This window comes from Meriones unguiculatus, chromosome 6 (genome assembly GCF_030254825.1).
Source record: "Meriones unguiculatus strain TT.TT164.6M chromosome 6, Bangor_MerUng_6.1, whole genome shotgun sequence".
Lineage (NCBI taxonomy): Eukaryota > Metazoa > Chordata > Mammalia > Rodentia > Muridae > Meriones > Meriones unguiculatus.
In genome coordinates, this window is record NC_083354.1 from 64,762,404 (window position 1) to 64,784,774 (window position 22,371).

The 22,371-nt window shown below is 41.9% G+C and overlaps 1 pseudogene; it reads left to right on the forward strand.

The window, feature by feature from the left end:
* The first annotated feature begins 12,034 nt into the window (after positions 1-12,034).
* LOC110562940 (vomeronasal type-1 receptor 3-like) lies at positions 12,035-20,237 on the forward strand (annotated as a pseudogene).
* Positions 20,238-22,371: the final 2,134 nt, after the last annotated feature.

Here is a 22,371-nt window from a genome sequence, read left to right on the forward strand (position 1 = left end):
CTACATAAAGAACTCCAAAACTTAAACATAAAAAATTAAAGTCAGTCTGCCACAGAGATATATGTGTATCTATGTTTCTCCTGCAGTATCCACACTTCCCAAATCATGGAATGGGTGTAGAAATGAGAAACTCATTTCAAATAGGTTGTATGGCAGCACAATGGTATTCCATTATTTAGTAAAAAAGATCAATACTATGTCATTGGCAAGACTGTATGGAAAAAATAAAAGTTGGGCACAGTGGATTAAAAGCACAACACCTTTAGTCCCAGCACTTGGGAGGTAGAGGCATGTGGATCTCTAGGATAGGAATTCAAGGCCAGCCTGGTCTACAAAATGAGTCCAGGACATCCAGGGCTACCCAGAGAAACCCTGTCTCAAAACGAAACTAAAACCAAAACCACCAATCAACTAAACAAGCAAACAGAGTGTGGATGGAATTTAGAATTATCATATTAAGGGAGTTAGGCCAGAATCAGCAAGACAAGGGTGATATTTTCTCTCTTAGGTAGACTGTAGAAAAAAGAGATACAATTAGGTGAAGAATTTAAAAAGTTTTGTTTACTTTTATTTTAAGTGTATGGGTGTTTTTCTTTCTCATACCTAAGTGCACTATGTGTATGCAGTGTCTTTGGAGGCCAGAAGAGGGCATAGGATTCCCTGGAACTAGACTTAAAGATGATTGCGGAAAAACCATGTGTGAGTCCACTGGAAAAGCAATGTAATTTAACTGCAGAACTATCTCTCCAGCCCTTAGATGAAATAATTAAAAACATTTTTAGATTTATTTGTTTTATGTATATGAGTGTTTTGCTTTCTTTTTGAGGGTCTGTGCATTATGTTGTTTTTTTCATTATGTTTTAAAAAATTAATAAACAAATTAATTAATTCACTTTACATCTCCATCATAGCCCCTTCCCTCTAATTTTCCTGGTTCTACCATCTCTCCTTCTTCCCCCTCCCTTCTATTCCTCAGATAAGGGGAGCCCCACTCCCAGCTCATTAACTTGCATCAGGACTGAGCACATCCTTTTTCCTTGTGGCCTGGCAAGGCAGTCCTGCCAGGGGCTAGTGATCAGAAAGCAGGCAACAGAGTTCTTGTCAGAGACAGAATTATGTTTACCCTGGAGTGGTAATGATGGGTGGGTATGAACTGCGTGGGTGCTGAGAATTGAACCCAGGTCTTTTGTGAGAACAACAAGTGCTTGTAACCAGTAAGCTATCTCTCCAGCCCCTAGATAAAATAAGTTCAGAGAAGATGGGGATGAATGGGTGGGGTAAGGAAAAGAATAGAGAGTAATGGGGGTATGGATAAAATCAACTATGTAATACCCAAGCATGAAATATCACAGTAAGACAAGGTAATCTGCATACAAAAGTGTGGTGGGTTTAAAATATACCAAGTGTGAGATATTTACTTTACAGTATTTGTTTTATGTATGTTTTGGGGCCTGGAAGTAGAGTGTTGAGCTCTCTCCTTCTACCATATGAAGCCTGGGCATTGAACACAGTTTGCCAGGCTTGGTAAGTGGTAAGTACCTTTACCATTGAGCCAACTAACCAGCCTTCAATTCCATGGTTTTATAATTGAAATCTACATAGGCATTACAGGTGTATGATGAGGTTTGAGCCCTGAGAAATGGCGGGAACACACTGATAGTGGAGGCACACATTTTAAGATTTCTGAGTTATTGGCAAAATTTTGCTAAAGAACTTGGATTGTGTATACTTGCATACATTATTGCAATATGTAGAGTAAGAAGAGTTAAAAACACAAATGATAGAGCAACCTCTATCTTCTTTTTTTTTTTTTTTGGCAAACAACTTTCAACTAAAGTGTATGACAACTGTGCTTGATCCCTGTTTTGTGAATCAAAGTAAAACCCACATCCTGACATTATGTCCTCTGTGGAAGGTGAAGGACGTTAAAGTACACTGTAAGAGCAGTGGTCTCCTGTGGAACTGTGAGAGTGTTCTCTGTGGCCCTGCTCAACGCTCCTCTTGATTTAAGGGCTGTAATAATTCCCACCACTGCATAAAAACTTTCAATGACTTCTAAGATTAAAATAAACTTCAAAATTTCAAGATTCTGAAGTTTACTTTCTGATGTAGTTCAACTTGGGAAATGTATATCTTTGACAGATACTTGGCAGTTTTAGCTTAATAAAGTCATCTGAGTTCACGCTGCATCTGGAAGAGAGATGTTTTCAACTGGGTGCATCAAATGCTATTTAGTAAATAAGGTAATTGACATCATGAGTGACAAAATGGTTCATGTACATTGGAAGTCCACCGTTATCCTGTCCTTGATGCCTCCTGGTAGGCAGCCTTTCCAGAACATGTCATGTCTGTGCAATTCACACTGCCCTGAGGAAAGACTCCCACATTCAGTGCTCAGAGGAAGCATGATAACCGCCACACTGATACTTTTCCCCAGTCTATCCTTTCTTAGACTTTTATTTTTTCAGTGTTTTCTCATATATGTATATTTTAAAGGTAACTATTTTGATCTTATTTACTTACTTTTTTGAGACAGGGTCTCTCTACATAGCCTTAGCTGTCCTGGAACTTTGTAGATTTCTGCCTCTGAGGTTTTGGGATTAAAGTCATGCATCACCATACTTGGCCCTTACGTATTTATTTTTATTATTAAGTGTGTGTGTTTATGCTGCATGTATGTAGATACCTACAGAAACTAGGAGAGGCACTGGATATCTCTGGAGCTGGAGTTACATGTGACTGTGAGACACCTGATGTGAATGTTGGGAACAGAATTTAGATCCTCTGGAAGAGCAGCCTGTAAGGCTTAACCATTGAGCCATATCTTCAGCCCCATCTTATTTTTCTTGGCGATGCTTTTCTTTACATTTATAAACACTTTTACTATTTTCTGTCTTTATTAATATCTCAACATGTGTTTTGGCCACTATTCAATTTCATCATGAAAGAATTATCTAGCTGTGATTTTCTGAAATTCTAAAACATTTCATGGAAAGCTAGGTCTTCAACTTACCATTATCTATTAGATTTCTTCCCTGATTTCAAGGATGAAACTGGAAAAACAGTCTACAGATAGTAGAACCTCCCTTTTTACTGTGAAATCACTGCGGATTATAAGTCTGGGGCACAGCTGCTATGTTCTATTCTTGAATAGAATGAAGTAACTCAGGGACCTATCTCTCCTATGTCACCTCAGTCGTGGAGGTGTTGTAGAAACACTTCTACCATGCTAGAGAAGTAGCTAAGCAGGTGTGAGCACCTGCTGTGCGACCAGGAGCACCTGACTTCAAATCTCCAGCACCTACATAAAAATCTGGGTGTGGCCTTGAGCACCTGTGACCTCAGTGCTGGGAGAGGGAAAGGGGGAAAAGACAGGACAAGTGGTGGGGCTTGGTGGTCTCCAGGCTAGTTCTAAGTTCAGTGAGAGAGTCTGTCTCAAAGAAATAAGGTGAACAGAGACAGAGTATGGTACCTGACATCCTCCTCTGGCCTCTGTGTCTGCATACACATATGTGCACACAACCACTCACAATAGACCTATACCATATATATCATACACACACAGCATACAGTATACATATTCCATATATATGATGTGCACAGAAAGACACAAACACATAACATACACACCACACATATATCATACCCACCACACAGACACAGACACACAGACACACACCACACTTTCCTTAAGACTTTAACAATAACATCAGTAAAATGAAGCATACCAAAACCTTACTTCACAAAGACAAAAACTTCTACTCTAAAACAAAACAAATAAAAAAAATTAAATTAAAAATTACTAATTATAAGCCTTAGAAAATGTTTTACATGGGTGAAAGCAGGCAACACTCTCAAATCACAATTACATAGAGTTCTTACACACTACTTGGTGTACTGACTGCCTTATATTGCTTATCAATTATCTCTTGAGTCCCACTACAAGACTTTGGTATATTTTTTTTATGTGTGATAAGACTCTCACATTCTCTCTTTTGTGACTCTCACTGAGTTTTGCACACAATTTTTTTTTTCTTTGCTTCAAGACATGGTTTCTTTGGTGTATCCTGGAACTCACACTGTAGACCAGGCTGGCTTCTAACTCAGAAATCTGCTTGCCTCTGCCTTCTGTGTGCTGGGATTAAAGGTGTTTGCCATTACTACCCAGCTTCACACACCAGCTTTATTGTCAACTTATTTGAGTTTAGAATCACCATGGAAAACCATGTCTCATTGTCTATGAGGTAGGAAGGCTTAAATTAGGAGGAACAATCACCCCTAAAAGTGAGTGACATCTCACAGTCTGGAATCTTGGACGAAATACAGAAAAGAAAGTGAGCTAAGTCATCATTCATCGATAGCTCTCTGCTTCCTGACCCTTGCGTGCAAGCTCTTGCTGCCTTAACTTTCCCGCCATCATGGGCAGTGTCTTCAAACTATGAGCTGAAACAAATCCTCTCCTAAGTTGCTTTTGTCAGGTGTTTTGTTGCAGCTGTGGAAAAAAAAAAGTAACCAATATGTTATCTCAGTCACAGTGGTGGTTAGTGTTGATCCCATATACATTGCTACAAGATATTTCAACTCTATCTGAATACTTATTTGTACTGAATTTGTTGTAGATTATCAATATTTATTATTGATTTATCTTTTAGTTAAACAGTGGTTATTCCTAAACCAGCTGTATACCCAAAATCACCATACAGAGACTAAATACAGATGTATTTAGTTAACCTAGAGCACAATGCTAAACAATGATTACTTCATCTTAAACCTCCAAGCCCTCATAGTTTCCTCCCATTCAGATTTCCCACATTATACTTGCTTTCAGTCATATCTTAGGTCCAGTCCATCTCTCCTCGTGGTTCTAAGTCCTCTCCTGCCTATCATTCCTCTCTGACTCTCCCCACCCCCACTAGCTTCCTTCTCTTCCCCTCTGGATCAGGATGTCCCCTCCTATTCTCTCCATTGCTCAGCATTAGCTAGTTGTTTTATTGAAAATACAGAGAACAAATGGTGGCATTTTTACATAAACTTGAAACAGGTAATGCTTAGAATAAACTTTACAATGCAATGTCTGGATTGAAACCAGATAGTGGGGTAGAAAAATCAGCATTTGAATGAACAAAGGTAAATTGTATACATTCCACAAAAACATTATACCAACATGAATTAAACAAATTTCTTCTAATTTGCATATTAATATTTAACTAAACTTCTTGTGTATATGGTGTGTATGTATACATGTGTGTTTACATATTCATGAAAGTCCAAACTTGACTTTGGGTGTGAGTATTCCCCACTTTATTTACTTTATTCTCTCATTGAACCTGGAGCCTTCCAATTTCAGTTTTCTAGCTAGCCATCTCACTCCGGGAACCCTCTGTCTCTGCCGTTTGAATGCTGGTTTTTATATGGGTTCTGGGGATCCAAACACTCGTCCTCAAGCTTACAGGCCATGTGTCTTATTCACTCAGACACCACCTCTCCAGCCCTGCTATAAGTAATTTGAACACCTTTTTCAAGTCCTTTGCATAATCTCATATCTCTGTTCAGAATTAAATAATGGTCTGGCTCAAGAGCTGGAAGATTAACATAGATTTAGAGTCCTTGTAGTATATCTCCTGGAAGCCCAGAATCCAGGGTGTGTTTTGTGCACATTCCTTCATATCTCATACCTCAGAGAGTGCACAGTTCTGCCTCCTAAACTCTTGGAAAAGAAGACACTGTCGCAAATGATTTCCTCTGTTTAGAAACATGTGATTGCTCTGGAAACCAGACAAAGTTTTTCAGGAATTACTTTGATTCTCAGAGTATGCCCTGTCATTGTTATTACCAGTGAAATAATTGCCATCCTAGGGGAAGGTGAGGTCACAGGATCACTACCTCATATCCCATCCTTGGCTGTCTCCTTTCACAAACCACTGTGGGAGTATCATCCAGACCCACTGTCCTGACAGCAGGAAGCAGTCAGGTGAGCATTTTATAGTTTTGTCTTTGAGGCACAGTTTGCAAGCAAGGAAGTGGGTCAGGAGACAGGACAGGACAGGTGATTCTTCTGAACTGGTAACTGAGAGATGCAGAAGTCACACAGGACAAGGGAAATAATTACTGAGTCACTGAGGCCTTTGTGGAGAGCCAAATTATAGATCAATTTCTATGTGCTTTTTAAATTTTTAAAAATTACTTTTTAATTACTGTGGGTGATTTGCCTGCGTATGTATCTGAGTACAATATAGCTACCTAGTACCCATGGAGGCCAGAAGAGGGAACTGGAGTTACAGATAACTGTGAGCCATTTGGGTGCTGGGATTCAAACATGAGTTCTCTTCACCACTGAGCCATTTTTCTAGTTGCCTCTCCACCCTGTGTTTTAAAAATTCATTCTACTCAATTTTTACTGTGGGAGGTTGTGTGAAGCAAAGGAATGGGATATTTTAGATTTTCTAATATAGGTAAAAATGTGAGTGTGTGTGTGCGTGTGTGAACTGTATTAGGGTACTCAACTTTTTAGATGTTGTCTCCTCCCATCCTTTCCAGGAAGTGTCTCTTGGTGTTTCTGGTGCTGTGCAGCCTGGACTGTCTGGCTTTTGTGCTTCAGACCAATTCTTCTGTCTTTGCCTATCGTTTCACTGTCAGAATGCTGGGGCATCCAACTTTTCATGTGAGCTTCAAGGACCAATTTGGGCTGTCAGGCTTGTGCAGCAAGCATTTTTTTTTTTTTTTTTTGTGTGTGTGTGTATGAAATAGGGTCTCTCTATATCTGGTTGTTCTGGAACAAACTCTGTAGACCAGGCTGGCCTTACAGTCATAGAGAACCACCTGTCTCTGGCTCCTGCATGCTGGAATTAAAGATGTGTGTCAGCACACATGGCTACAGCAAGTGTTTTTATGAGCTGTTCTCTGTGTCATCTATTACAGTTTTGGAGCATATCTGCCCACAGTTCTACTTTCCATGTATGATCTAAGAAACATATTCAAGTTTGGTAATGATATTTCTATAGGCTTCAGTGCCTGTGAAATGTGCTTGCTTGATTCACTTCTTGAAGACTTTTCTGCTCTGGGAATTATTAGTAGTTACTAGAAAGAGTGGTGGCACAGGGACATGACACATTTTGAGACTAAAGATCATGTGTAGTCTGTTTTCCTTCATTAATCCAGAGAATAATATTTCAAGGAAAAGTAGATTGATCATTTTAGAGATTAAACATTTTTAAAGAATTGTTTGTATTTTGGCTCTGTTGTTCTCCTTGTGGAGTTCCTGTCCCCTCCAGGTCTTTCTTTTTTTTTATTAATTTATTTTTTATTAATTACAATTTATTCACTTTGTATCCCAGCTGTAGCCCCCACCCTTGTTCCCTCCCAACCCCACCCTTTCTCCCTCTTCTCCCTTGTCCTTCCCCAGTCCACTGATAGGAACGATCCTCCTCCCCTTCCATCTAACCCTAGCCTATCAGGTCTTATCAAGACTGACTGCATTGTCTTCCTCTGTGGCCTTGTACAGCTGCACTCCCCCCAGGGGGAGGTGATCAAAGAGCCAGCCACTGAGTTCATGTCAGAGATAGCCCCTTACTAGGGAATCCACTTGGACACTGAGCTGCCATGGGCTACATCTGTGCAGGGGTTCTAGGTTATCTCATGAATGGTCCTTGGTTGGAGTATCGGTCTCAGAGAAGACCCCTGTGCCCAGATTTTTTGTTTCTGTTGCTCTTCTTGTGGAGCTCCTGTCCTCTCCAGGTCTTTCTTCTCCCCCTTCTTTCATGAGATTCTCTGGACTCTGCCCAAAGTTTGGCTATGAGTCTCAGCATCTGCTTTGATACACTGCTGGGTAGAGACTTTCAGAGGCCTCTGTGGTAGACTCCTGTCCTCTTCCCTGTTTTCTCTCTCTTCTGATGTCAATCTTGTTTGCTTTTGTAAATGAGGATTGGTCATCTTACCCAGGATCCTCCTTGCTTAGCTTCTTTAGGTGTACAGATTTTAGTATGTTTATCCTATATTATATTTATAATATCCACTTATTAGTGAGTATATACTATGTGTGTCTTTCTGCTTCTGGGGTACCTCACTCAGGATGATCTTTTCTAGTTCCCACCTTTTGCCTGCAAATTTCATGATTTCCTTATTTTTAGTTACTTTGTAGTATTCCATTGTGTAAATGTGCCACACTTTCTGTATCCATTCCTCCCTTGAGGGACATTTAGGTTGTTTCCAGATTCTGGCTATTACAAATAGAGCTGCTATGGACATGGTTGAGCAAATGTCTTTATTGAATGGAAGGAACTCCACAAGGAGACCAACAGAGCCAAAATACCTGGGTCCAGGAGGGCCTGCAGAGACAATACTCCAATTAAGGACGATGCGTGGAGAGGACCTAGACTCCCTGTTCAAAGGAAGCACATTGGCTGCTCAGTTTCCAAATGGGTTCCCTAGAAAGGGGTCCAGGGGCTGTCTCTGACATGAACTCAATGGCAGGCTCTTTGATCAGCTCCCCCTGGGGGATGCAGCCTTGCCAGGCTACAGTGAAAGATGATACAGCCACCCTTGGTGAGACCTGAAAGCTAGGGTCAGATAGAAGGGGTGGAGAGCCTCTCCTATTAGGGGAGTAGGGAAAGAGCATAGGGGGAGAAGAGGGAGGGTGGGTGGGACTGGGAAGAGTCAAGGGAGGGGGCTGCAGTGGGCATACAAAGTGAATAAATTGTAATAAATAAATATATAAATAAAATTAAATAAAAAGAATTATTTGTATATGTGCAGGTGAGGGTAGGTACCAATAGAGGTCAGAGTTCAGATGTCACTGGAGCCAGAGGGAGCTGTCAGCTCTTTGATGTGGGTACTGGAACCCACACTCATCTCCTCTGTAAAGTAGTATGTACTCTTAAGTGCTGAACCATCTCCTCAACATGGTTTTTCCCCTGTACTGGGGATTGAACAATGTTATAGCTGTTTGGTTAAGTGAACTACCTCTGAACCCCTTACAGATTTTATTAGAAAAAAAATTGCATTCAATAATTATCTGAATTGTATTATTAGGTGATTTTTATTTTCCTTTTCTTGTATTTTCTTTGAGACAGGGTCTCATGTACCTTAGGATACCCTCTACCTCTCTAGCTTCTTGAACTTCTGATTCTCCTGCTTCCACCTCCTAAATGCTGGGGTTACAGGAATGTGCCACCACACATTTATGCTGCGCTGGGGATCAGACCAGGAATTTGTGTTTGCCAGCAAGGCACTTTATTTTGTATGTTTGTTTGTTTATTTACTTGATTTTTTTGAGACAGCGTTTCTCTGTGTAGCCTTGGCTGTCCTGGACTTGATTTGTAAACCAGGCTAGCCTTGAACTCACAGAGCTCTGTCTGCTTCTGCCTCCCTGAGTGGTGGGATTAAAGGCATGTGCCATCATGCCTGGCTGAAGGCACTTTATTTTCTAAGCTATACTCCTAGACCTTACTTGGTGATATTTTCTATGCTTCCAAAAATTCTATTCACAGACTCAATGTTCATGTCAGTGTGCCATCCAGACTCAGTGTTCAGATTGGTACTGTGGAAAGTTGCTCAGGGACCAGGTTTTATTTTCATATTATGTGATTTGTTTCACTGTATTTAACAGTGCTGACATTGAAACACTTTCATTTGATGTTTTCCCATTCATAGAACTGCTAATTTTCTGGATAGCTCTGGTTAGTTAGTTTTGTTATGCCAGGATCATGGGATCCTCAGAGACCACCAGGAGACGATTCGATGCTAGAGCAAGAGAGCTTCATTACGAGACCGATCGAACTCGGGACCCAAGTCTCACTGAGAAGTGGGACCCTGAGCCCTGAGTGAGCAGGGGTTTTAAAGGGAAAAACTGAAAGCAGGGGGTTTCCATGACAGCAAGCAGGGGTGTTTATGCCTTGACGTTACAGGATTGGGTAAAAGCCATAGGGGCAAGGTGACCTTCTACATAATCACAATTGCCATTCTTCTAAACTACATCTGGAACGTTGGGGAGAATTTTCCCAACTGATTCTCATTAATTATTGCCAGGGAGATTGTCTCTCTTTTCTATGAAATATTTATTCTGTGACATTTCCTGGAGGCTGTTGCTAGGAGAGTTAACTTTGTTTTCTGCCAAGTGCATATTCTGTGATATTTCCTGGTACCTGAGTTCAGCTCCTGGTCAAGATGGCTCCTCATTTCAAAATGGAGTCACCTAAGCTAACTTAAACTCTTCAGTTTCTCCTGTGCAGTAATTTACCTTCTACCCATGATTTGTATACCTCTGTTTGGCATGTGCTCATTTCACTGGGTGATTTATCTTGCTGTTGAAGAGTTTAAGTTAGCCTGGCTACAGTGAGCCTGAGTATAACTCCAGGTACCAGGAAATAACACAAAATGTACACTTGGCAGAGAACAAAGTTAACTCTCCTATCACAGAATAAATACTTCATAGAAAAGAGAGACAATCTCCCTGGCAATAATCAATGATAATCAGTTGAGAATCGGCTGGGAAAATTCTCCCTAATGTTTCAGATATAGTTTAAAAAAATAGCCATTGTGATCATATGTCTTAGGCAATTGTGCCTCAGAGAGGCACATGCCTTAGGTAATTATGATTCAGAGAAGGTCACCTTGCCCCTCTAACTTAATGTTAATCCTGTAACATCAAGGCATATGCCCCTGTTTGCTGTCATAGAACATGTGCCCCCCTGTTTGCTGTCGTGGAAACTCCCTGATCACAGACTTTCCCTTTAAAAACCTGTTCACTCAGGGCTCAGGGTCCCAGTTCTCTACTGCTGCATCAGTGAGATTTGGGTTCCTTGTTCGATCTCTCTCATAATAAAGCTCTCTTGCTATTGCATCGAGTCATCTCCTGGTGGTCTCTGAGGGTCCCATGAACCTGGCATTACATTATCTTTCTCTTTTGGAAAAAATACTATTTTATTATTTCTTTGAGAATTTAGTGTAATGTATTTTGATCATACTCACCGCCACATTCTATCCCATTTTATACTCACCCAACTTTTTTTGTCCTCATTTTTTTAATCCACTAAGTCCCATTACTACTGTCTTTATATTATACTTTTAGGTGTATGGCCATCCACTGGAGTATGGTCAGCCTAGCAGGGGCCATACCCTTAAAGAAGACTGGCTCCTCCTTTCCCAGTAAAGATTACTTGCAAATAGCACCTCAGGTAGAGGTGGGATTTTGTGTCTATTTCACTCCTTCATGATGAGATTTTGTCTGGCTTGAGCTTGCACAGGCCTTTTGCATGCTGTCACAACCACTGTGAGTTCCTATGTGCAATTGCCCTGTTAGGTCTAGAAAACATAATTTACTTTATTTGGTGTGTGTGTGTGTTCATCACAGCACAGATGTGAAGGCCAGAGATAACTTGTAGGAGTTGGGCCTTTCCTTCCACCATGTGGGTTCTTGGAATGAAACTTGGGTTGTCAGGCTTGGCAGCAAGTGCCTTTACCCACTGTGCCATCTCACTTGTATGGAGGTGACTTTACAAACACTGTCCAGCTTTTCTGTGCCTAATTCTCTTCACTTGTAGAGTGAAGAGAGTTGACTTGATGGAACTGTTGTAGAATTTATATGTAAAGCTGCAATTGAATCTTACATGTATTTATTTTACAAAATACTGATGCACTCATTACTCATTATATGATTTTCTTTTTAAAACTAAACTCTTAGAGAAAGAAAACATGGATCTAACATGAAGCATCTGAAAAATAGCAAAGCAGCTCAGCAGATAAAAGCACTTGCTATTCACACCTGACAACCTGTGTTCCTTCCCAGAGTCCATGGTAGAAGATCTGACTCCTGAAGGCTGTTGTCTGATCTCAGAACAATGCTGTGGCTCCTGCATGCCTTTACATATCCTCAAGAGAATAACAATAGCAATAGTGATAGTAATAGTAATAGTAATATGCAATAGACAATGTCTGAGTGGGACACAATGGTGAGCAGGCAGTAGTGCATTTCATTGTTTCACATCACACAGACCTAGTGAAAGATCCTGTCACTCTGAACAGGACTATCAGTCACTCTATGGACTTGGCAGTAGCGATGATCTTCCTACATCAGACCATAGTTGATCTTTTGGGGGAACTTCCTTTTTCTCTCCTCTTACAATTTGCATCGATTCATGAGAGGTGCAGTCAGGTCCACAGATTTGATTGTCCAGCACCTGACTGGCCAATTTCTTTTTTTTTTCTTAATTATTTCTTTTTTTAACTTTTATTAATTACACTTTATTCATTTTGTATCCCCCCATACGCCTCTCCCTCCTCTCCTCCCGGTCCCACCCTCTTTCCCCCTTTCTGCATGCATGCCCCTCCCCAAGACCACTGATAGGGGAGGTCCTCCTCTCCTTCTTTCTGATCTTAGTCTATCAATTCTCATCAGAAGTGGCTGCATTGTCAGGGTTCTAAGTTATCTCCATGAATAGTCCTTGGTTGGAGTATGAGTCTCTGGGAAGCTCCCTGTATTCAAATTTTCTTGCTCTGTTGCTCTCCTTGTGGAGTTCCTGTCCTCTCCAGCTCTTACTATTTCCTACTTCTTACATAAAATTCCGTTCACTCTGCCTGTCAGTTGGCCATCAGCCTCAGTATCTGCTTTCACAGTCTGCATAGCAGAGGCTTTCAGAGGCCCTCTATGGCAGGTTCCTGGGTTGTTTCCTGTTTTCTTCGTCTTTGTATGTCCATCCTCTTTACCTTTCAGGATGGGTATTGAACATTTTAGTTAGGGTCCTCTCTTTTGCTTAGTATGTTTAGATGTACAGATTTTAGTGGGTTTATTCTATGTTGTATGTTTATATGAGTGAATATATACCATGTGTGTCTTTTTGCTTCTGGGACAACTCAGGATGATCCTTTCCAGGTCCCACCATTTACCTGCAAATTTCATGATTTCCTTATTTTTCATTGCTGAGTAATACTCCATTGTGTAGATGTACCACAGTTTCGGCATCCATTCATCAGTTGAGGGGCATCTGGGCTGTTTCCAGCTTCTGGCTATTACAAATAAAGCTGCTACAAACATGGTTGAGCAAATGACCTTATTGTGTACTTGAGCCTCTTTTGGGTATATGCCTAGGAGTGGTATGGCTGGATCTTGAGGAAGCACTATTCCTAGTTGTCTGAGAAAGCGCCAGATTGATTTCCAGAGTGGTTGTACAAGTTTACACTCCCACCAGCAGTGGAGAAGGGTTCCCCTTTCTCCACAACCTCTCCAGCATGTGTTGTCACTTGAGTTTTTGATCTTGGCCATTCTGATGGGTGTAAGGTGAAATCTCAGGGTTGTTTTCATTTGCATTTCCTAATGGCTAATGAGGTTGAGCAGTTCTTTAAGTGCTTCTCTGCCATTCGATACTCCTCTACAGAGAATTCTCTGTTTAGCTCTGTTCCCCATTTTTTTAAGTGGATTACTTGGTTTGCTGCTTTTTAGCTTCTTTAGTTCTTTATATATACTGGATATGAGTCCTTTGTCAGATAAAGGGTTGGTGATGATTCTTTCCCAATCTGTAGGCAGTTGCTTTGTTTTGATGACTGTGTCCTTTGCTTTACAGAAGCTTTTCAATTTCATGAGGTCCCATTTATTGATTGTTGCTCTTAGAGCCTGTGCTGTTGGTGTTCTGTTCAGGAAGTTTTCTCCTGTACCAATGAGTTCTACGGTATTCCCCGTAGAACTTTTTTTTCTAGCCGATTTAATGTGTCTGGTTTTATGTTGAGGTCTTTGATCCACTTGGACTTCAGTTTTGTGCAGGGTGATAAGTATGGATCTATTTTCATTTTTATACATGTAGACATCCAGTTGGACCAGCACCATTTGTTGAAGATGCTATCTTTTTTCCATTGTATGGTTTTGGCATCTTTGTCAAAAATCAGGTGTCCATAAGTGTGTGGGTTTATTTCTGGGTCTTCTGTTCGGTTCCATTGATCCACCATTCTGTTTCTATGCCAGTACCATACAGTTTTTATAAGTGTTGCTCTATAGTACAGCTTGAGATCAGGGATGGAGATACCTCCATCTTTTGTTGTAGAGGATTGTTTTAGCAATTCTGGGTTTCTTGTTATTCCATACGAAGTTGAGAATTTTTCTTTCCAGGTCTGTAAAGAATTGTGTTGGCAATTTGATGGGAATTGCATTAAATCTGTAGATTGCTTTTGGTAAGATGGCCATTTTTACTATGTTAATCCTGCCAAGCCATGAGCATGGGAGATCTTTCCATCTTCTCATATCTTCTTCTAATTCTTTTTTCAGAGACTTGAAATTTTTTTTCATACAAGTCTTTGACTTGCTTGGTTAGGGTTACATCAAGGTACTTTATGTCATTTGTGGCTATTGTGAAGGGTGTTGTTTCTCTAATTTCTTTCTCAGCCCTTTTGTCTTTTGTATACAGGAGTGCTACTGATTGTTTTTTTAGTTAACTTTGTATCCGGCCACTTTGCTGAAGGTGTTTATCAGCTGTAGGAGTTCTCTGGTAGAGTTTTGGGGGTCACTCACATATACTATCATATCATCTGCAAATAGTGATAATTTGACTTCTTCCTTTCCAATTTGTATCCCCTTGATCTCCTTCAACTGTCTTATTGCTCTAGCAAGGACTTCCAGCACTATGTTGAAGAGATATGGGGAGAGTCGGCAGCCTTGTCTTGTCCCTGATTTCAGTGGGATTGCTTTAAGTTTCTCTCTGTTCAGTTTGATGTTGGCTATAGGCTTGCTGTATATCACCTTTACTATGTTTAGATATGTGCCTTGTATCCCTGATCTCTCCAATACTTTAAACATGAATGGATGTTGGATTTTGTCAAATGCTTTTTCAGCATCTAGGGAGATTATCATGTGGTTTTTTTTTTCTTTCAGTTTGTTAATATGGTGGATCACATTGATGGATTTCTGTATATTGAACCACCCCTGCATACCTGGGATGAAGCCTACTTGTTCATAGTAGATAATATCTTTGATGTGTTCTTGTATTCGTTTTGCAAGTATTTTGTTAAGTATTTTTGCATCAATGTTCATAAGGGAGATTGGCCTGAAATTCTCTTTCTTTGTTGAGTCTTTGTGAGGTTTAGGTACCAAGGTGACTGTGGCTTCATAGAATGAGTTTGGTAATGTTCCTTCTGTTTCTGCTTTGTGGAATAGTTTGAAAAAAATTGGAGTTAACTCTTCTTTGAAGGTTTGGTAGAATTCTGCACTGAAGCCATTGGTCCTGGGCTTTTTTTGGATGGGAGACTTTTGATGACTGCTTCTATTTCTTTGGGGGATATAGGACTATTTAATTGATTTACCTGGTCCTGATTCAGCTTTGGTAAGTCAAATCGATCAAGAAAGTTGTCCATTTCATTTAGATTTTCAAATTTTTGGCATATAGACTTTTGAAGTAGGTCCTAATGATTGTTTGGATTTCCTCAGTGTCTGTAGTTATGCCCCCCTTTTCATTTCTGATTTTGTTGATTTGGGTGGTGTCTCTCTGCCTTTTAGTTAGCTTGGCTAAGGGTTTGTCGATCTTGTTGATTTTCTCAAAGAACCAGCTCTTGGTTTCTTTGATTCTTTGAATTGTTTTATTTGTTTCTAATTGATTGATTTCAGCCCTGAGTTTGATTATTTCCAGCTGTCTACTCCTTTTTGGTGTGTCTGCTTCTTCTTTTTCTAAGGTTTGTAGGTGGGCCATTACGTTGCTTGAATGCACTGTCTTGAATTTCTTCTTGAAGGCACTTAGTGCTATGAACTTTCCTCTTAGCACTGCTTTCATTGTGTCCCACAAGTTTGGGTATGTTGTGTCTTCATTTTCATTGAGTTCTAGGAGGACTTTAATTTCTTTCTTTATTTCTTCCCTGATGCAGCTGTCATTTAGTAACAAGTTGTTCACTTTCCATGTGCGTGTAGGCTTTTTGCTATTTCTGTTGTTGTTGAAGTCCAACTTTATTCCATGGTGATCAGACAAGATACAAGGGATTATTTCAATCTTCTTGTATCTGTTGAGGCTTGCTTTGTGATCAACTATATGGTCTATTTTGGAGAAGGTTTGATGAGGTGCTGAGAAGAAGGTAAATTCTTTTGTGTTTGGGTGTAAAGTTCTGTAAATGTCTGTGAGGTCCATTTGATTCATGACCTCTGTCAGAGATATTGTTTCTGTGTTTAATTTCTGTTTTGTTGACCTGTCCTTTGTTGAGAGTGGGGTGTTGACGTCTCCCACTATCAATGTGTGGGGATCTATATGTGGTTTAAATTTTATCAATGTTTCTTTTACAAATGTGGGTGCTCTTGTATTTGGGGCATAGATGTTCAGGATTGTGATGTCTTCCTGGTGGAATTTTCCCTTGATGTGTATGAAGTGTCCTTCCCCATCTCTTTTTATTAATTTTGGTTGAAAGTCGATTTTATCAGATATTAGAATGGCTACTCCTGCTTGTTTCTTGGGTCCATTTGCTTGGAAAGTCGTCTTCCAACCTTTTACCCTCAGGTAATGTCTATCTTTGTGTCTTAGGTGTGTTTCTTGTATGCAACAGATTGCTGGGTTTTGTTTACGTATCCATTCTGTTAATCTGTGTCTTTTTACTGGAGAGTTGAGTCCATTGATGTTGAGAGAGATTAATGACCAGTGGCTGTTAGATCCATTGATTTTGATGTTGGCTGTGGTCATAAGGTTGTGTGCTTGGTTGCTTTTTGTTTTACTGTAGTAAGGTTAATTATTTCCTGTGTTTTCTTGACAGAAGCTAATTTTCTTGGGTTGTATTTTCCCTTCCAGTGTCTTCTGTAATGCTGGATTTGTATGTAGGTATTGTTGAAATTTTGTCATTGAATATCTTGTTTTCTCCGTCTATGAGGACTGAGAAGTTTGCAGGGTATAGTAGCCTGGGCTGACATCTGTGTTCTCTTAGGGTCTGCATGACATCTGTCCAGGCCCTTCTAGCTTTCATAGTCTCTGTTGAAAAGTCAGGTGTGATTCTAATGGGTTTGCCATTATATGTTACTTGGCCTTTTTCCCTTGCAGCTTTTAGTATTTTTTCTTTGTTCTGTATACTTCCTGTTTTGATTATTATGTGTCGGGAGGATTTTCTTTTCTGGTCAAATTTGTTGGGTGTTCTGTAGGCCTCATGTATTCTCCTTTAAGTTGGGGAAATTTTCTTCAATGATTTTGTTGAAAATATTTTCTGGGCCTTGGAGAAGGGAATCTTCTTTTTCCTCTATACCTATTATTCTTAGGTTTTTGTCTTTTCATATTGTCTTGGATTTCTTGGACGGTCTGTGTCAGGAATTTTTTGGATTTAACATTTTCTTTGACAGATACATCGATTTCTTCCATTGTATCTTCTACACCTGAGATTCTTTCTTCCATCTCTTGTAGTCTGTTGGTTATGCTTACCTCTGTAGTTCCTGTTTTCTTCCCTAAATTCTTCCTCTCCATTATTTCTTCCATTTTCGTTGTCTTTAATTTTTCCAGTTCTATCTTCAGGTCTTGAGTTGTTTTGTTTACTTCCTTCACCTGTATGATTGTATTTTCCTCTTTTTCTTTTAGTTCCTTCAACTCTGTTTCTTTTACTTCTTTCAGTGATTTAATTATTTCTTCTCTGAAGGCCGCAAACTGTTTGGCTGCATCTTCCCGTATTTCTTCACGGATGGCCATAATCTACTTGTCTTTAACTTCCTCCGTTTCTTTATGGATAGCCATGATCTGTTTGGTTTTATCTTCCTCTAATTCTTTACGTATTTTATTTGTTTCCTCTATTATCCTCTTCATCAGCATAGATGTAAGGTCATCTTCTTGATTTTCTATTATGCTGCGTTGTCCAGGGCTGTTCACCCCTGGATGGGTGGGTTCTGGAGATGCCATATTGCTCTGTCTTTTGTTGGTTGAGCTTTTACGATGACCTCTACCCATTGGGCTGTTTTAGGTGTTGGCTGTTAGTTTCTGTGCTTTCTGGAGTCCTGAGGTAGGGAGAATCCCCTTGGCTGGAAGATGATTTTTCCTGAAGGATTCCTCCTCTGCTTTTTGGGTATGGTCATTGCATGGCCAATGTTTCTCAGGAATTGCCACTGCTCACCTCAGGTGTATAGACCTGAGTAGTAGCTGTGGTCTTTGTTAGGCGGGGGGGGGGGGGCTTTCCTCTTACCCATAGAAGTTCTCAAGACAGCTGCCCCACTGCTGGGTTTCTCGTTATAAATTTATTGAGCTGCTGCTGTTGTTACAGTTTTCCAGGTACAGTCCTCTTGAAGAACCTGCTGATTCCCTAGCTGTGGGGTTTTCTCCCAACAGGGAAACTCAGTCGGTTATCCTGAGGCACACAGTTCTGTTCAGGAAAGTGAGAGGAGCACCCAGCAAGTCTCTGGGCCAGAGGCTGAGTGCTCTGCTCTGGGCCTGGAGAATGTGCACCTAGGTTGGGTTGGCGCCTGGGGGCGCCACTCTGGTCTGGAGGCTGGTAACTGAGGGCTCCACTCTGTTCTGAAGGCTGGGTGCCTCAGTCTGGACCAGAAGCTATGTGTCCCTGTCTGGGATGTCAGCTGCAGGCACTGGTCTGATCCAGATGCTGTGGGTGCAGCCCTCTTGAAGGACCAGGGATTCCCACAGTTTTGTCAGTCTAGTTAGGGATAACTGGTTGATCCTTGGCACAATATCTGAGGGCTGCTGTAATGGCTCTCTGGCTTTTGTAGGTCTGAGGATGCAGTGTGCCCCAGTGCCCTAGGGGTAGTCAATAATGGCAGCTGAGCACAGCACTCCTGCCTGCAGTAGAAAGCTAGAGCCTAGAGTCTGCATGAATCCAGACAGTCTTTTGGTGCTGGGTGTCCTGAGTGTTAGACCTGATGATCCCACCCTCACCCCACCCCCGCTGTGGAGTTTCCTCCTGCCAGGGACACCTATTCTTTGCTTTGGGCACCGCCTTTCTATCTGGGGTGGCAGGTAGAACCCACAGGCACAGAAGCCTGCCTGTGGCTTCTGCCTAAACTGGGTAATTTCCCCGAGACCTTTTTGGGGTGGTGGTATCAGCTGAGTGCTCTGAGATCAGACCAGCCATTTCCCTCCCTGTGGGTTTGCACCCGACAGTAAAACTGAGTCTCTGGTGCCCTGGGGCCCACAGTTCTATCTGAGGTGGCGAATCAGGTGCGAAGGCAAGCCGGGCTCTGCACCTGGGTCCCCGGCTCTGGCTCCAGGCTGGCTCCTGGTGCGCCCTCGGAACCCGAGTCTTTTCCAGGGGATGTCTAAGTTCGGTCCCAATTGTTTCTTTCTTCGTGGGGTTATCTCTCGACTGGAAAATCCAGTCTGTGATGTTGTGGGCCCACAGTTCAGTCTGGGACAGTGACCAGATCACGCTGGCGTGTAGCTCTGGGCTGGCGACCAAGCGCCTGGTGGAACCAGGGTCTCTTCCGCGGTTTAGCCGGGTGAGTTAAAGCTGATTGAATTCCCCATCGTGGGGTGTCCTCTCACCTGAGAAACACAATCACTTGTGTTTTATGGCTGCGAGTTCTGCTTGCTGGTCACTGTGCCTGTCCCGCTGTGCTGCTGTTCAGAATGAGAGTCCTCCCGGCACCGCCATCTTGCCCCGCCTCCTAATTTCTTGGTTATACTCATTAAAGGAGTACCACAGACAATGGCTGCTTTGGGGATGAAGCATTTCCTCTATGATACAGGCTGCAAACTTGTCTTTTATGTCCACAGAGTGGCCAGGGCTATGTGTATGGTTAGCACGTGCTTCTTGAGTGTCTTCCAGGCCATCACCACCAGCCCCATGACTTCTATATGGAAAAAAGTGAAGTGGCTAGCTTCAGAATACATGGGGACCATCAATATTTTGATCTTGTGTTGGATAGTGAACATGCTGCTATATGTCATTGTTCCAATGGGTTTCACCAGCAAGCAGAATGACATGGAGAAAATGGATTTTGGATACTGTGAGGCAGTTAGTAACAGAGTCGTATATCCAAATACATCTCATATTGTGGTCATCCTATGATGTGTTGTGCTTGGGGCTCATGATCTGGTCCAGTGGCTCCATGATTTCCATCTTGTACAAACACAAGCAACATGTTCAACACATCCACAGCACCAACTACTCCCCTAGATCCTCTCGAGTCCAGAGCTACCCAGAGCATCCTTGTCTTAGTGAGCACTTTTGTACCATAGTACATCCTCTCCTCTGTCTTTTCATTAACCTTGGCTCTTTTCGATGGTTCCAGTTTGTGGCTGGTGAAGATCTCTGCTCTAATGGCTGCTTGTTTTCCTACAGCCAGTCCTTTCATGCTTTTTTAAAAATTCTTTATTAATTACACTTTATTCACTTTGTATCCCCCCTGTGGTTCCCTCCCTCCTCTTGTCCCAATCCCTCCCTTCCTCCACCCTCTGCATGTATGCCCCTCCCCATGTCCACTGATAGGGGAGGTCTTCTTTTCCTTCCTTCTGATCCTAGTCAATTAGGTCTCATCAGGAGTGGCTGCAGTGTCTTCTTCTGTGGCCTGGTAATGCTGCTTCCCCTCCAGGGGGAGATAATTAAAGAGCAGGCCAATCAGTTCGTGTCACAGTCAGTCCCTGTTCCTATTATAATTTAACCCACTTGGATACTGAACTGCCATTGGCTACATCTGTGCAGGGGTCTTAGGTTATCTCCATGCATAGTCCTTGGTTGGAGTATCAGTCTCAGGAAAGATCCCTGTGCTCAGATTTCTTGGTTCTGTTGCTCTCCTTGTGGAGTTCCTGTCCTCTCCAGATCTTATTGTTTCCCACTTCTTTCATAAGATTCCCTGCATTCTGCCCAAAGGTTGCCCATAAGTCTCAGCATCTACATTGATAGTCTGCAGGGCAGAGCCTTTCAGAGGTCCTCTGTGTCATGCTCCTGACTTGTTCCCTCTTTTCTCCTTCTTCTGATGTCCATCCTCTTTGCCTTTCTGGATAGGAATTGAGCATTTTAGCAAGAGTCCTCCCTCTTGATTAGTTTCTTTAGGTGTACAGATTTTAGTAGGTTTATCCTATATTATATGTGTATATGAGTGAGTATATACCGTGTGCATCTTTCTTCTTCTGGGATAGATCACTCAGGATGATCCTTTCCAGATCCCACCATTTACCTGCAAATTTCATGATTTCCTTGTTTTTCATTGCTGAGTAATATTCCATTTGTGTAGATATACCACAACTTGAGCATCCATTCCTCCACTGAGGGGCATCTGGGCTGTTTCCAGCTTCTGGCTATTACAAATAAGGCTGCTACAAACATGGTTGAGCAAATGTCCTTATTGTGTACTTGAGCCTCTTTTGGGTATATGCCTAGGAGTGGTATAGCTGGATCTTGAGGAAGTGCTATTCTTATTTTTCTGAGGAAGCACCAGATTGCTTTTCCAGAGTGGTTACACAAGTTTACATTCCCACCAGCAGTGGAGGAGGGTTCCCCTTTCTCCACAGCCTCTCCAACATGTGTTGTCACTTGAGTTTTTGATCTTAGCCATTCTGATGGGTGTAAGGTGAAATCTTAGGGTCTTTTTGATTTGCATTTCCCTTATGACTAAGGACGTTGAACATTTCTTTAAGTGTTTCAGCTGCTCTTCAGTAGATGCTGGAATCCCATAGAAGTAGACACTAATACCAGTGAAGGAATAGACTTCTTAAAGAGAGAGAGAGAGAAACGGAGGGAGGGAGGGAGGAATGGAGGGAGAGGAGGAGGGGAGGGGGAGGGGGAGAGAGGGAGAGGGAGAGGAAGAGAGGGAGAGGGAGAGGGAGGGAGGGAGGGAGGGAGAGGGAGAGGAAGAGAGGGAGAGGGAGAGGGAGGGAGGGAGGGAGGGAGAGGGAGAGGAAGAGAGGGAGAGGGAGAGGGAGGGAGGGAGGGAGGGAGAGGGAGAGGAAGAGAGGGAGAGGGAGAGGGAGGGAGGGAGGGAGAGGGAGAGGGAGAGGGAGAGGGAGGGAGGGGAAGGGGAAGGGGGAGGGGGAGAGGGAAAGAGCTTCTTTCTTCCTTTATATAGGCCAGAAGGTGTGGCCCAGATTAAAGGCGACTCTTTTCACCTCAATGATCTGGGTTAAAAGTGTGTTTTTCCACCTCAGAGATCCCAATCAGAAGTAGATCTTCCCAGCCTGGCTCAGTGGTGCATCACTGTAATCCCAGAACTTGGGGAGGCAGAGGCAATCAGATCTCTGTGAGTTCAAGGCCAGCCTGGTCTACAAATGGAGTCCAGGACAGCCAAGGCTACACACAGAAACTCTGTGTCAAAAAAAAAAAAAAGTAGACCTTCCCACTTCAAATGATTTAACTAAGCTAAAATTCCTCACAGGTGTGCCTAGACATTTTTAGGTTTTAGTTAATTCTAGATATAGTCACCTTGACAACCTAGAATAGCCATCACATCTGTTGAGTCATCTTCCTGGGCATAATTTCAAACATTTTCTGTTTTTTACTTTT